This window comes from Taeniopygia guttata, chromosome 1, assembly GCF_048771995.1.
Source record: "Taeniopygia guttata chromosome 1, bTaeGut7.mat, whole genome shotgun sequence".
NCBI classification, from domain to species: Eukaryota; Metazoa; Chordata; class Aves; order Passeriformes; family Estrildidae; genus Taeniopygia; species Taeniopygia guttata.
Genome location: NC_133024.1, coordinates 56,721,506 through 56,738,750, shown reverse-complemented (window position 1 = coordinate 56,738,750; position 17,245 = coordinate 56,721,506). Strand labels below are relative to the sequence as shown.

Genomic DNA, 17,245 nt, shown 5'->3' with positions numbered 1-17,245 from the left:
TTTTTTAGAAAGAAAACATAAGCAACGCAATCAACACTATTTTACAAACCCTCAGGCATTGTCCCAAAGTCTTGCCTTTTTCTTTTCTTTTCTTTACCTTTTTCCTTTTGCCCTCAGTTGCCTAGAGAGAAGGGGAATTCTCAGTCTGAATAATGCAGTTGCGCTCTGCTAACATTTAAGAAAAATTTGTGGAACAATGTTGCACAACAGAAACTCCAATGAGAACTCAACTATTTGGTAGTCAAGAGAAGGTTCTTATCCAGCTATCCCTTACTTTTATTACTATAATAATTTTTAATCCAATTCTAAAGCACATTCAGTTGTCTTATTTTTTAAGGGGGACAAAGTAACATTCTAAAGTGAAATCATACTGACTGAAAGCCATGTTACTAGAGTAAACTGAGATATTGCATTTGAATTTCTTCAGTAGAAATTGGTGAACTGCACATTTAAAGTAAGTTTGATACCACTCAAGATATCTATTTTTATTTGTCAGCTGTCAGATAAATTATACTTTATTGTATAAAGCTTTAGACCTGCAGCCAGCAAGAAATTCCAAGGGTAAAAGTGGATATTGTGTAAAGTTTAGATGCTATAAGAGAACTTGAAGATAATAATCTATATATTTGGGCTGAGTAGAACTTGCATTTATGTGTTTCAAATCCATCATCATTTCCACATCACTAAAAACTGAGAAAGCTATTACATTAATGAAACTACAGGCATAATATTTAGCCTCCTAATATTATTTGCTCCTGTATTTTTCAGGTGATTTTTCTTTTGTCTGGGTTTTTTGTGTGTGGGTTTTTTGGTGCATTTTTTTTTTGGGGGGGGGGTTAGTTTGGTTTTTTTGTTTGTTTGTATTTATAGTTTTCTTTTGTTTTGTTTTTTAATTGCAGATATGATACAGTGTGTGCAGTTTAATTTCCTGTACATAACTGTAAAATGCACCAATTTTTCTGTTTTGGTCTCCATCTGCTGCTCCAGAGGACATGGTGTTACATGCAGAGCCCCTGTGCAGATGCATCAAATAGTCTAAAAATGTAAGTGGTGCAAGGACCTTACTTTGCTCTTGTTTAGGCAAGTAATTCAAACCCTTGGTTTCTGAATCTGAAAATTAACTCAGTTTTGCTGGAGATAATACTCGGTTTTCAGGTTTCTGGCCCCAAAGACATGGCCCTGAATTAAATTTAAATTCCCAATCAAGATATCTTAAAATTTCTTTGAAATACTAAAAGTCTTAAAAATGCCTTTGACTTAAATACTTCTCTTCAACAAATGACTAAGGGTCAGCCTTCCAGGGATGTATGTACCCACCCAGGATACATTCAGTCTTACTCTTTTCATTGAAAAAAAGTATTTTAAAAGGTAGGATTGCTTCTGTTCCAGCTCCATAATTGCTGCAGTTGCCCTTTTCTGTGCCCTTTCTAACTCCAGTCTGTCTTTGAAATGTAGAGAAAAAACATCTGCGCAGTAGCCAAGATATATACACTCCAAGATATTCTACAGGTGCAGACCATCTTCAGCGCCATCATGTGGCATGTAAAGGACAATGGGAGGATCAGGCACAGCCAGAATGGGTTTATGGAAGGCAAGTTCAGCTTGACCAGTCTGATCTCCTTCTATGACAGCTTTTAGTGGATCAGGGCAAGGTTGTGAGTATTTTCTCTCTAGACTTCAGTAAAGCCTTTGACACCTTCTCCTGGTGAAACTGGCTGCTCATGGTTTGGGCAGGTGACTGTTTACTGCATAAAAACTGCCTGCATGGTCTGTCAAAGGAGTGGTGGTGAATGGAATTAAATCCGTTTGGTGCTCAGCTACAAGTGGTGTTCTCCAGGGCTCAGTATTAGGGCTAGGTCTGTTAAAAACTTTTATCAATTATTTGGATGAGGTGATTGAGTGCACCCTCAGTAAGTTCACAAATGACAAGAAGTTGGTCAGGAATGTAAATCTGCTGGAGGTCACAAAAGTCTCTACAGAGGGCCCTGGACAGTCTGTATTGATAGGCTGAAGTCCGTGCTACAGGGTTAAATAAGGCCAAGTGTTGGGTCCTGCCCTTGGAGCACAACAACCCCAGGCAGCACTACAGGCTGGGGGCAGAGTGTCTGGAAAGCTGCTCAGAAGAAAAGAACCTGGGAGTGCTGGTGAACAGCAGCTGAACATGAACTAGCTGTGCCCAGGGGGCCAAGAGGGCCAGTGGCATCCTGGCCTGGATCAGAAAAAGACTGGACAGCAAGACTAGGGAAATGATTGCCCCTCAACACTGTGGCTGTTCTCATGATGAGAACATCTCTCTCTAATGAGGCCACACCTCAAGCACTGTTTTCAGTTTTGGAGGTATTTAAAAGATATAGATATGATGCTTAAGGATATGGATTAGTGGAGGCCTGGAAGTCCTAGGTTAATGATTAAAGTCGGTAATCTGAGCAGTTTTTTCAACCTAAATGATTCTATTATTTTCTAAGATAACCTCTTCTACATTGTTTTCCATCCCTTTGTGATGGTGCTCAAAAATATTTTTTTTAATTCTTTGACGGCACAATGAGCTGATATTTCTAGAAAACAGTGACTTTGTCTTCAACATTTCTATTCCAGTTTGTGTGTTACAGTTCAGAGTTCAGCAGATGTGATTTAGAAATCTTTTCCCATGACATATCATCCTACATTTATTTACATTCAAATTCAAGGATTTGTTGTGACTTGAAAACTTGAAGGTTTCACTGCAGACTTCTACTCCAAGGCATTGATGAAAATGTTGAATGAAACTAATCCTCACAGCGATTTATGGAGAATCTATTAGTGATCCTCTTCCACCCAGAAAGTAAACTTGCTTCACTCTCTTTAATCTCATTTCAAACCAGAAAAACAGATTTTCCTGTTACAGCTTATTTTTGTTACTAAATTTTATTCAGAGAATTTTTCAAATTTCAAGTATTTTGTCGCTATCCTATCTTTCTTATCCGTTTGCTCTTCCAAACTTCCTTAAATAACAATAGGGGTTTTAGGGGATGATCTTCTATTTCAGATTCTTTCCTAACAGGAAAGAATCCTTTCTGATCTTTCCTATCAGACTAAGTTTTTCCACGTTTTTGTTATTTCAGCTGTTGTAACTTTTATTACTGAGTCTGCCATATGGATACTCAGGAAAGAAGCCAGGTTTATATGTCTGCAGTTCCTAGGATTCCCCTCGGAGCCCTGTCCATACCTGTGAGTTACATTGGTGACCTGCCAGCCCTCTGGCACAGCTGCAGTTTGTGATGATGTCTTACACATTTTGGCTTCTGCTTCTACAACTTCACACTTGGGTTCCTTCAAAACTCTGAGGTGAATGTCAGGCAGTCCTGGTTACACAATAACATGTATCAGGCATGGAAATCCCCCAACACCTAGCTGTCTGCCTGGGTTTTATTTAAAATATTCCTCTGATATCTTTTAGTTTTTAATACCAGGAGCCTTGTTCCACTTTGATTAAGGGGAAAGTTTTTCTTGCTGTGTAGGTTACTCTGTTTCCCTTCCTAACATTCTACATGCCTCGTCTCCCTATCACAATCTCATTCATTCATTGAGACATTTGATTCCTCCTCTCTTCCTCCTGGGCCTCACATATAGGCCCAGAATTATTAGAATTATTTCACTGAACCCTATGGTGGAGCTCAAGGATGTTGATCCCCTGGGTTGGAGTCCTAGCTTAGCCTCTAGAATGTTTTTCCTATGCCTCCCTATATTATTAAATATAAGGACCACAGAGCATGACCCCTGGCTGCTTTTCTGAACATCCTCTGAAGTTCACTGCACTTGCACTCAGCAGGTGAATTACCATCCAGTTTTCTGAGACATTAAAAACCCACCTATCTATGTCTAATAGTCAAATCTCCCACTACCCACTACCCACCTGACAGTACTCTTTTGATATGAGATTAGCCTTGTGTAATAAAAACCACACCAATCCTAATAGCAGAGACAGGAATAATTATGCTTTAATCAGCCAGAAAAAACGTAGGGAATTTCTCACAATTAGTTTTCTGATCAGTGAAACTTTCATGCAAAATGCCATGGCAATGAACTTTTAAGAATAAAAATTAACTCTATTTCAGCCAGATGTAACTACATACAATGTAAGTATATCTATACTTACATATGTAAGTATATACATACATATATGTATGCATATCGAGAAGTGTGTACTTTAAAAAATTTTCAAGTTTATATAATAGAAAAAAGAATTGTGATATATGTGGGAACTCATGCAATTTGGGGTATTTTTTGACTGGAATTCAGAATTGTTCATGAGATATTCTTTATATAAAGAATACCTTATGTTATGACTATTTATATGCTTGTAAGAATACTTACTAGAAACAAAAATTTCAAAATAATGCGTCTCTGAAAGAGTAAGCACTTACCTCAATTAAGTAAATTTCTCTTCCTTCTATGTCCATAACCATGAAAGTTGTGTCCATCAAGTTGAGAACACATAGCACATTGTCATGGATGTCAGTAAATGGAATGGTTCAAGACTGCTGTCATACTAAAATATTTGCTCCTTACATTTTTATAAATTGTTCATATATTTCAAAATGAGAGCTATTCGTAAGAAACTCTTTAGCAAAATGAAAGCTAAATTCATCAAATGTGTTCCCATCCCTGTGAACAATCCCCTGAGTTCTAGAAAGATGAAACCTCCATTTCTTTCTCTGTCTTGGGTTACCAAAATCTAAAGGATAGTAGAAATAATGTGCATGACTTCCTCTTAAAGTTGCTTAATATAAAAGCAGCAGTGGCTAGGTCTCAGGGCTTTTTCTGTGCAATTTGCAGATCCTAATGAATTCTCATCTAGCACAAATGTGATTAGAAATGCACTAGGTACAGGAGATTGATCTCTGCAATAGTTAATGAAACTGAGCTGAAGAATAGAAAAAAAAAAAAAAAATTATGCAGATCCAGTTTTTAGTGCCCAGAGTTTTGTTCACCCTTGGAAGTCTGTCTCATTTACCATGCAAATGACTGATGTAGTATCATGAACAACCTTTCTTTGGGAAGAAAGGCTATGGACATCAGGATGCAATGAGAATTTGGGATGTTTCCATAACTCCTCAGCATGCTCTTACTACTAACTTGTAATTCAACAAACTACCTTTCATAAATGTTAACATAGCAATTGTATTTCCAAAATTCTTACCTTTGATTTTATTGTGAAGGAAAGTCAAGATTGGCTAATGATCCAACTAAAGGCAGCATTAAAATTCAAATTGCAATACATACAAAAAGCAACTGGAAATTTTATATATATATATATATATATATATATATATATATATATATATATATATAGCAATAGTATTATTAATCTCTGATAAAGCAAACTCCTTGTACATGTGCCAGAATCAGAGGCAGAAAACAAGCAAACAAGAAAAAGTGATGTACTAGAGGGGAAAAATAAGGTCTCACAACAATTCATTTGGCAATCGATAGAGAGCATAGACCTTACCCTGTTTTAACAGCTAATGAAATATTAGTTTAAAGTGCCCAGAGACACAGACATTTCAAATGCTACCACAGTTGCCAAGAAGCTGTGATTTCAGCATTTGTAAGGTTGTTCCTTGAAATAGAGAGGTGATTTTAAGGCAGTTATTCATTTAAGGGGTTCACTAATCACTACAAGTCCTGAAAATTTAGAAAAGTCAGGTGTTTGTGAGATAAATTGTTTCCTTACAGCAATCTCTAATTATACATTATAGATAACTTAAATTAAAGAAAAACACAGTTCAGAGTAAAAACAAATGATCGGTGTAGATCCTGTTCTATTTATAATTCTTAATACTGTGCCAATTTCATATGAACAGAAATAGGACAGGAATAATCTTTCTTTTGGTCTAAAACTGCTCACTCATATTTTTTTCTTTTTAAGTCTGTATTTCATTATGCTTCCTCTGTCTATTGATTTGATTAATTATTTCAGTCATAGATTTTTTTTTTGTGTGTGTGTGTGCATTTTGAAAATTTTTGGCAGTAGAGAAGGGCAATCAAGTTCCAGCTAATTACATTAATTTCCCTTAAAGACTTTTAAAGTAGAAAGACTGATGTAAAGAGACCTTTATGTTGTTGTGAATCTGACACAACACACTGATCTCTGTAATTTCCTGAAGATTGTCCGCACTGAGACTGACAGATCCTTCTGGGACTCCATAACACTGTGAACATATGGACCACGAAAGATAACATCCAGAAAGAGTTTGGCTTTCAGAAGAATTAATGTATATACCCCAACCCAAACCCACAGATTTCAGAATAAATTATTTGTCTCTTTTCTTCTGACTGTGGCTCACCAGAGTTTAGGGGTGAAAGGCTGATGTTATGTGCTTACACACCCATGATCCATTCTGTGGGGTTGTCTCAGACTACAGAGTATAAATTTTTCACTGTGTGTTTATTTGCTTTTGACTGAAAGACTTTTGAAAGAGCTTATGCATCCCCTGACACCCAAGAAGATATCTGGGAATCATATGAAAGCCTGGTCTATCCATTTGGAGGTGTTGCTCCTCTCTACTGGCCCCCATCTATCAACGCTGTGTTTCCTGGCAGTTTAACTCCAAAAACTATGCTACCATAACAAGCATTTCTCTTGTGTAGGACTATGGGTGCTGACAGACTAGTACAGTTTGAAAGTTTTTTATTACTTTAAAATTTGGGCTCAAGATAGATTTTGAACAACGTATGTTTTCTATTAAAAATATAACTTTTCCTCTTTCCATGCTAGCTATTCAGTGACAAGAATCAAATGAAATAATGTCAGCATATATCCCTCACTCTTAAAAGATTCCTCATCTCAGTTATGTATTTATGTGAAAAAAAAAATTATATCTTCCTGAATCAGGATGACTATTTCATATGCTATATAGGGCAGGAGAGGAATCTGTCTTTTTTTTTTTTTTTTTTGAATGGCTGAAGTGTACTCTTGAATCCAGTTGGTTATTTCATCCCATCATTTGATCCACACTATATTTTCCTTATAAGCACATTAATTACATTTCGTTTCTCCATTTTGCTTTCAAATGAATGAACAAAAGACACTCTTGAAAATTATTGCTGTTGGCAGAGTTTTGCCTAAACAAAAAAGATACTTTCTAATCAGAAAATGCTGCATTTTTCTCTGAAGCTCTTCTCACCACAGCAGGGTTATCAAAAGGAGGAAAGAAGGAGTTATGGATGCTTCACTGATTTCTTGTGTTGCAACATTATCTATTTTGATCAAAATAAATGTTGATTTTTGTGTATTTTACAACTATGTAACCACAGCAACTTGCATAAACAGAGTTTAGATTTCAGTGGGCTTTCTAGATTTCTAGATTTCTATATCTCTATATTTCTATATCTGCAAAAAAATTATGGTGATACAATGAACAACATCAATGAAATATTTACACCCATGCTCACAGAAACAGGTTGTTGAGAAGCTTTTGGATAAAAGAATAACACTATTTAGATTGGCTACTCTGAACGTTCTGGAAATCTGGGTATTTGCATCCATATGCATTTATTCTGTTTAAAAGTTCATCAAATGCATCACACAAACAAATCAGATTATGGTTGCTCCCAGAAATAGTTTATAAAGCAGAGTCTAAATTTATTTCTTTGAAATTTATGCTTTTGATTTAGGATCTGCGGGGCTGTTTTCTTGTCCTATAACCAGTGGGGACCTCAGGTCTTATTTCTTCTCTGGAGAGTCTCTGTAGCCTAAGGGGAGGCTACTCATAAATCTAATGCTTCAGATCCCTAAAGCTTGGTGGGGCAAATCTGGACTTTGGATTTGTCAGTTGGGATTGCCAGTATTATATGACAATGCTGTACAGGATTAGGCTCTCAGCTTTACTCTATGTGAAGTCAGTGGAGCTCCATATGGTTATAACTGTTTGCCCGCAGGCAAACTATTTAAAACTGGGGCCTGAATGTTATTCTATCTCAAAACAGTGGGGCTCTTGTCGGTTCATTAGCTCACAACGTGCTGCCAATTTGAGGGTAGGGGTTTTAATTGGAACTTATTTACAAGGTAAACTGCTTCTGGAAGTATGGTTCTTTTTTTGGTTTTTTTTTTACTGGTTGGAGGGCTTTAAGGTGAATTGTGGTAAAGAACATAGGAGATCTGAAGACAAGACTGATGAAGAAGGACAACCAGAGAGTAAAGAAGTCAGCTTCTATATCCATATATAGATATATTGATAATTTTTCCTTATCTGTCTCTTAATTTGTGTTATGCAAGAGGTGAACAAAAATATTACTAGAACAGCTACAAATAATAAAAGCACACAGTTCAGTACAAGCTAAAGCAGATGCTTTTTCTGATACTACCTCAGCCACCAACTCTGTTTAATTTGTCTTGATTCAACAAGTTCAGTATCTCACATTTATGTAGTCTACCAGCATCACGCGTATTCAAATCATTCATTAAAGTAATTTCCATCAAGCTGCTTCTGTGTACTTAGCAATGTACCATCAATCAAGTGCTGTCAATCTGAGTCAGCTTCAGCTCCTGTGCTGAATCATGCTACAGAAACTAAATGGACTGAAGATGGCCACAAGCATGCATTAGGAATGTCAAAGAAGAAAGTTGTAGTTGAAAAGTATTTCTACCCTGACATTGAAAAGAATGGGAGCTGAGTTTGATAATTTGGTAACCACCTGTTGTGTGAAGCAGAAGCAGAAGTGAAGCAGAAGTGTTTGGGATTCTGATTAAAGCGGAAACTGTGAGAAATGTAATAAGGTAAAATCGCAAGAGTTGCTCTATTTTCCTTTGTTACCCTTAAGTAACCAAGGATGCAATAGTTATGGAGTCAAAAGGAACATGAATAGGGGACAATTTTTCTAGCACACCTAGAAGGAAAACTGGGTTGAAACAGATTGGATTTCCCCTTCTTCATTTTTAGTATAATTTTCATTGAATTAAGAAAAAAAAAAGTAAATATGAAAATGTAGCCCCACCAGGTTGCTCAATCATGACTTTGAAAACATTGCAATTGCAGAGTTACAAGTTTATATTTACTTATACTTGATTGGTTTCCTGTCATAGGGGTCCTATTTTTTATTCAGTGCTATGGTTGCAAGAGAGATTAAGAGCTTTTCACTTCCTTCCTCTCCAGATCATAGATAACCTAATGAACAACTTTATTGGATATCCCCATGATGATAAGAATATTGACATGTGGTATTTACACTGTTTGCAAGAGTTTCATATCATGTCTGGATATAAGTAAGGCAAGTTTCACAAAAAAGATTTCATGTTTTGAATTTCTTTGGATTTCTTCTATTCCAAGAAAGGACTACTGGACTAACTGTGCCTAACTTCTCTGGATATAAATTATCCAACAGAAAATATATTTTAACTGTCTCCTGATGACAAATGGAGAACAAATGTAATTAAAGCTATTTTATTTAATAATTAATAATTATAATACATTCATTTGAAAATAAAATTATGTAGGCTGCTAATGCTATTTAGTTATTTCAACAACAATCAACAAGAATATAAAACATCACAACATTGACATAAAGTCTGAAGAATTTGTAGAAGGAGACTAAAAGATATAAAAAATTCTTATTTTGTTCATTCCCTCATCTGTCCCAATTTTAGTTGCACATACTTTCCCAGTCACACCAGGATTGCCTCCTGTGCCCAGGTTCTCTTCTGGCTTTGTGATCTTCTAAGCAGATTAGTGTTGCCTATGATGAGCTCTAATCAATATCAAGCACATACACTCCTCAAAGAATTGTGTAGCAGGTAGGGATAAGAAGGATCCAAAACCAAAAATAAAAAAGTGAAAAAGTCAATCCAATTGTTTTTGTGATTCCTAGTATATGTTTCTGGATTAATCACAATAAAGGAGCAAAGGGTGTCTTTTCATCATTTTCACATTGACACAACAGTGCCTAGGAAAAAATTTCAAGAATCTGTCCCCATATTCAGGTACCATATTAATGAATTTGTAGAGATAGTTAGCAAATTAGGCATCTTTCCCTCGAAAATCACAAATAGGGGCCAAAATAATTAAGTGTTCTGAGGCAGCAAGCCAAGGATGGCAAGTTTTGCTGAATGTCATAAGATGAATTGGATTTGGAGCTCTGAAAATCTGTTAACACCATTCTTTCATATGTACTTAGTCAAATATAGAGCACTTGAGAATTCCTCTACAAATAAGGCCAGTGACTGAAGTTGTGCACATAGTAACATTTTTAAGAAATTCGCCCAGCATTTTTGTGATTCTACATGGATTTCCGGATGTTCATGTTAGATTTCCTCTGTTTAAGAATTGAGCTGTATGTGGTGTTTGGCAGTCTTTGATGGATCACAGCCTAGAGAAGTCTGAAGGGAGATCTCATCACTGTCTTCAACACCCTCATGATGGGAAGTGGAGGGGCAGGTACCCATCTCTTCTCTCTTGTAATTAGTGATAGGAGTCAAGGAAGCAGAATGAAGTTGACACAGGGGAGGTTCAGGCTGGCTATCAGGAGAAGGTTTTTGACCTAGAGGGTGACTGAACACTGGAACAAGCTCCCTGGAGAAGTGGTCACAGCACCAACCTCTCTGTGTCCAAAGGTGTTTGCACAATGCTCTCAGGTACATGGTGTGACCCTTGGGGTATCCTGTGCAGGACCAGGGGCTGGACTCAATGATCTTGATGCATCCCTCTCAATTCAGCATATTCTGTGATTCTATGATTTTATGAACTTAGTAGATTAGTTTAATTTTTTATTGGTCCCAATGCATAGTTTTTATTTTACAACCACCACAGTTCTTTTTAAGATGGCTATTGTAATTTTCAAGTATGAGGCTGAAATTGTAGTTATTATTTAATGCTTCTTTCTTAAGACATTTGAAATTTGAAGTATTTATAATTTATATGTTAAATGTTTTTCCAGTCAACAACAAAGCAGCAGTTTTTAATGTCCATAGTTAACAGCTTTGCAGCTCTTTCTGATAGCAGTGATTCTGCATACACAGAGTAGCTGATTAACAAGACGCTTGAAATACTTGCTAAGTGAAGATATTTTGCAGTAGTTGTTGCAGGGAGCATCCACCCATGAAATATGTCTACTGATTATGGAGCAACTGAGATAGAAAGAAGTGCATGGAATTAATCAGGGGTGGGAGATTCTGTTGGAATTTGGATACAGATGTGCTTTTTCTGTCAAGTGACATAGAGCTTGGATTAGGCTATGTGGTGGTAAAAATTGATATACAATTGAGGTTTAAAAACATTATTTCTCAAAGTAAGTTGATTGGAATCTTATGTACTTGTTTTAGCTTGACCCTGGAACTCCCCTTTCAGTGCAGGAGAATGAGACTCCGTTCTGCCCTTGCTCAATCCATTTATGGTTAAAACTCCACATGAAAACTGTCTCAATGAGGACTGAGAATTTAAAAAAAACAAAACATTTCTAATACAAACTTAGAACTTCTGTTCTAGAGTTGCACTTGTTCTTGTATATCAAGAACAACGTCATTGAATTCAGTGGTCCTAATTCCCCTTTAACTGACAAATAATACAAATTTCTCAGTCAGATCATAATCATGACCTTAATCTGAGAGACTGTAAGCTTAACTAAAATGTGCCCCTGTGACTGTCTAATGTGCTTGGTCTTCATGCTTTTAATATGACATCTTGCCATCCATCTCTCTTCCAATAATATAGTCTTGACTAGTTTTGTTGTCCTCTCCAGAAAGCTGTTAGTGGAATTAAACTATGAAAGGTGGGGGAAAATAAAGATGCTACACTGTTCTATCCTTCTCAACTAACCAATGGTACTTCTCCTGTTACTACCATGTGGGTATACTTTTCTATAGGCCTACTTTATATGTTGAAAGACTGCAAAACATTCTCCCTGGATACTTCTTTGGGCTGAACAACCCCAACTCTCTCAGTCTGCCTTCACAGGAGAGGTGCTCCAGATCCCTGACCATTTTCCTGGATCTCCTCTGGACATATTCTAAAGGCTTCATGTCTTTCTTGTGATTGGAGCCCCAGAGTTGAACACTGCTCTCCAAGTGGGATCTCACCAGAGCAGAAGGACAGAATCACCTCTCTCAACCTGCTGGCCACCCTTCTTTTGATACAGTCATCATGGCTGGCTTTCTGAGCTGCGAGCACACACGACCGGCTTAGAATTAATTTTTCATGCACCAATATTCCCCGGTCCTTCTTGGTACTGCTCCCCATCCATCTGACTCCCAGTCTGTGTCAATATTGCTGGTTGTCCTTACCAAGGTGTGGGATTTTGGACTTGGCTTTAGCAAACTTCATGAGGTTCACAGGCATTCAGTCCTCAAGACTGTCAAGGTCTGGTCTGGATTGCATCCCTTCCTTCCCATGAATCAACTGCACTGCTCAGTTTGGTTTTACCCTCAGACTTGCTGAGGTTGCACTCAATCCCATCTATGTCATTAATGAAGACATTAAATAGTACTGGTCCCAGAATAGACCCTTTAGGGACACCACTTGTTATTGGTTTCCACTTGGATCTTGAGCCATTGCCTGATACATCCTGATGCATCCTTAGGTGTAATAGATAGATAGATAGATAGATAGATAGATAGATAGATAGATAGATAGGTAGATAGATAGATGCAGATATATAGATACAGGTAAAGCCCTTTTCTGTTTCTATTCTCACTTTCTGCTGGCACTGTCAGTTAAGCAATTCCCTTTATTTCACTTAAGGAAGGCTGAATTACCTTGTAACTGTCTAAAATATACTGAGAAGGTTTGTTACTACTTTAGGAAGATTTAAAGACAAAGAAGAAATGTCACAGAATTGCAAAGTATGACTGTTATTTGTGCAGTCATCCAGCCCACAGCTCTGTGAATATTTGAATAGTTTAGTCAATGATTTCCAATTATATCCCTAGATAAGTGAGTCTGCTTTGCCAGAATAACTAGTAATTTCAGCCTATTTTTTTAGTGTTAAGCTGAAATGCATTATTGCTCTATCACTGTTCTCATATTCCTTTGTCCAAATCTAGGTGAAACCATTTTTTGCTTAACCTTGAGAATTGATATGAAATTATATTCAAGCAAATGTTTTTACCCTTCTTGTTTGTGTCCTTCGATAAAAGTGTCAGTCTGTTAGAGAATATTTCTTTGATGAATACTGTGCATTATCTGCCTACTCACAGCAAGACCTTAATGACATGGAATTTTACAGTGGTTTATTTAAAATTAGGGATGTGCATTATGTGTTAAACTAAAAGTTATCTCCCACTTCTCATCAAACCACAAGCCAACCAACCTAAATATAATGCACACTGTACAAGTAAGTTGAAAGACAGCGGTCTTAACAGAGGAGGGTGATATCTTGTGGCCAAAAAACTAAAATGAAGTTTAAACTTCCTGCCAGTCTATTTCTATTTGAATGAAAATTTCTTTTTGCTTGAGAATATGCAACATAAAATGTGTCTTTTTTTTTTTTTTTTTTTTTTTTTGTGTTCCACTGTACAATACAGTGTTGAATTATATTTGTTATCACTGTTAATGAATTTGGAGCAATTTTAAAGCTCATAAAATCTCTGGAAACACTCTTTTCTTTAGAAACACTCAGACATTTCTGAAAGAAGTGTAGCTGTTGATTACATAGCCCAAAATAAATTACCATGTTTCTGTACCAGGCAAGAACATGTCCAGTACAGACAGTTTTAGAGAGCCAGTCAATGAAAGTTAATATTCAAATTAATCAGCTCTCTCAACCACTAAGCTGTGATTTCTTTAACTTGATTCTGGTTTTGCTAGGAGAAAAAAATCTCAACCCAAAATTAAAAGAAAAAGAAAAAATTTTTATGAGATTAAGAAAAATAATACAGCTGTCTGAGAGGCAGAGGAAATTCTACCAAATGTGTACAGATGGAGGCATTTGAGTAAGAGGTCAAAGAAAAAAGTATCCACATATCCTAAATGCCCATCACATTTTGTAAAGCACTTCTGAAAAGCGCTCAGAAACTATGCAACTGAAGCTGGTTTGAGAAAATATGTAGAACTGCCTGATCATTAAAACAGAAATTTGAGAGCACTAGACACTTCCATCTTGTAACCTTAAAGTTTACAAGAGAATCTTTGACAGGGTTTCATATTTTAATTGATTCTTATTTAGCAAGGTTTATTGATTTTAGTTTATTTTTTTAAATTGAAACCATGGGAAAAACTTATTAGTCTGCTTCAAGTTGACAAATTAAAAGAATGGGAAAATTAAAGAGAAAGAAAAAAGAAAGTACAGTAAAGAAAGCGGCACTCAGAAAACCTGAAATCTGAGAGGGAAATATAAAATTAAAGAGAGATGTTTCACGCTTTTTTCTTTTCTTTAACATAAAGGATATTTTCTCTACTCTCATGTCTTGAAATCATCCCACTAGTAAATTCCAGCTGAAGCCACTTTTTGGTTTGTTTTTTTTTTTTCTTTGTTTTGGTTTTGGTTTTGATTTTGGTTTTTTTTTTGTTTGGTGGGTTTTTTTTGTTTTGTTTTGTTTTTGTTTTTGGGGGTTTTGTGTTTGTGTGTGCCTGGTAATTTTATGAGACCAATGTTCTGTCTCTTCAAATTTTATATCAAGACTTGACCTCTTGGGTTGATGGTAATGACTCTGAAGAAAGAGCAAATAAAACAAAATCAGGTGATGATGGAACTAGTCTTACAGAAATTAATTTCCAAACTGTTACAATCCAGAAAATGTGTTAAAACCTGATATTGGTATTTATTCAGTTAGCAGTTCACAAATAAATTCTCTTGATATCTCTATGTTAATATGAGTATTGAAGCTTGAAGTGCTTCTATCTTAAACCTCAGAAATATTTTCTGTGCCAAAATTTATTCAAGCTGGCCAAGTCTAAACAAATCTCTACAAATCTACACACACACACACACACACACACACACACACACACACACACACACACACACATATGTATATATATGGGTGTATAACACCTAGCAATTAACTTGGACATAGCAACACAATTGTTACCTGTACCCCGCAATCAACTAAGAAAACCCCTCAACATGCATAATTTTTGTCTGCAATATTCAGCACTTTCCAAAGATCTTTTGTCAAAACAAAATTATTTTGCTATATATAATTGGAAGTATACTGGGCTACACCCAGAATTTTTCCCGAAGCAATCAGCAATTTCATTCTGCTTTGAAAAACATTTGAGCTCCCTCCTACATTGATGATACAGGTCAAAACCGACCCGCTACCACATAAACTATAAACAAACATCTCTCTTATACAGCTTTATCATGAAAAAAACATCACTGAAGTTTTCATCAAACTGAGGAGGCTTCTTGATTTTACAAGAAGAAATTACTTTTCTGATCACTGTCTACAATGAAACTTATGTCACTGCATCTGTGACCCAGGTCAGGATTATTCTTAATAATCATAATTAATTTCTACAGACCAGCTTGTCTGCAGCAACAACAGCTGTTCCTTTAACTAACTATCTGCATTTTGGCAAGCAACAGCAAACAGAACTGAGTAATTTTTGCCTTACATTTCACTTGACATACAGCATGAAAACTAGGAGCAAAGTCAGTCTTAATGAGCCGGTTTTGTGTCATTTTATTCTGTACACAGATCTTCACTTGGATTTATGGTTTCCTCTTTTCTCATTGAAGACTTTTCAATCTGTCTGTAATAACTTGGGCCAAATAATCCTCCCAAAGCCAAGAGAGATTTCTCCATATCTTCAATGGGAACATTTTCAAATGATTAAAGACAAGTAGAGATTATACGACAAAGGTTTTGTTGTTGGTTATGGGAGGTTGTAGGGGGGTTTTTTTTTGCTATTTAGGAGATTTTTGAAATAAGACTAGTTGCTTCATGTCTGGTCAAATCTTACAAAATGAGTTCAGTAATTAATAAGTAAAAAGAATCTAATTGTAGCGGGCTTTGGAATTCTTAAAACAGATTTAGATGCATGCAGATAACACATTTTCAAGTTGCTACTATGATCTCATTTAATAGGTCATATAGAGTAATATAAAATTTTAGGCATAATATCATAAGTGAATATATATGAATTCTTATGAAATATACCACACTGTTTCTATCCTAAGAGGTGGATAGAGTGACTAAGGTGGATACAGTCCAGAGGCCTAGCATGACAAGCACAGATGTAGCAAGTTAGGTGAGATGAATACCATCTTGAATGCTAAGAATATTCATTAGAAGATTATGTCAAATTGAATATCATTGAATATGAAATAGACAAGGAAAGGGACTGATTTCCATCCTGCCCTTTGCCCAATTCTCTATAAAGATAGCCCTATTGCATTTTGTTACTGCAGAGAAGATTTGCTAAGTAAATCTGTGTTATATACTTGCTTCCAGTGTGTGGGTGAAATGAATTGTGTACATCTCAAAATCTGTTGTCCAATTCTTATCTAATAATTCTAGGCTTTGTTTATAGTTAACAAACACAAAAAAATTGCTTCAAAGAGTGTCTAATCTGAACTATTTCAATGATTACAAATGAAATGAAGAGTGACTATCATTTAGAAGCCTGATTTAGGAAAAATAAGTCCCAAGACAGTTATTTTAATAAGATAAAAATGCATTATCGGATATTACTGAGCTGCATTATAACTGTCAGTCCTGAAGGATGGAGGTTTTTTTCTAGCTTAAACAAGTTTTCTGGCTATTGCTGAAAATCATAGTGAGTGTCCTTTATATTATTATCCACTCTCACTGAAGTTTGATTTCTATTTGTTACAGACTATAGCTGGAGTACTACTGTGATCACTCTTCTTCAATAAAGAGTCAAGTAGTTTTTGGGCTTTGTCTAGTGTGACTATTCACATAATTTGGTAGACAAAATAAAGCCTACTAAAATAATTAGATATATAGTTATACTAATTGATAGACAGACTGACATAAAAGGGACTTAATTGAAGCAACATATAGTTTACATTTTTAATTAAAATAAAAATAGTAATGTTGAGTTGATAACATGTATGTCTGGATCATATTTTCCTAGATTTTCACTCAGCTTGCATGTAATTCCTTTGTCTGAATACTCCTGATTTTTATTTTAGCTCTGAACATATTCCCATAATTCTTCTCTAGTTTTTCTTCTGTGACTTTAAAACCTGTAGATTATTACTGTTGGATTATTTGTCTTTCATACATCATGTATTTTTCATGAAACATCTCTCTGAATTAGTCAGATGAACAGTCAAAACCTGAGAAAACAACTGTCTAACAAAAAGC

The 17,245-nt window shown here is 35.8% G+C and overlaps 1 long non-coding RNA gene across 6 annotated transcripts in view; it reads left to right on the top strand.

Moving 5' to 3' along the window:
• The window catches only part of LOC140683982 (uncharacterized), a 113,978-nt gene that overhangs the window by 58,947 nt on the left and 37,786 nt on the right, over positions 1-17,245 (top strand). For all 6 annotated transcript variants that reach the window (XR_012055728.1, XR_012055731.1, XR_012055730.1 and 3 more), the window contains one exon: positions 900-1,043. This is a non-coding gene — a long non-coding RNA (uncharacterized lncRNA). The remainder of the gene's footprint in view (positions 1-899; positions 1,044-17,245) is intronic.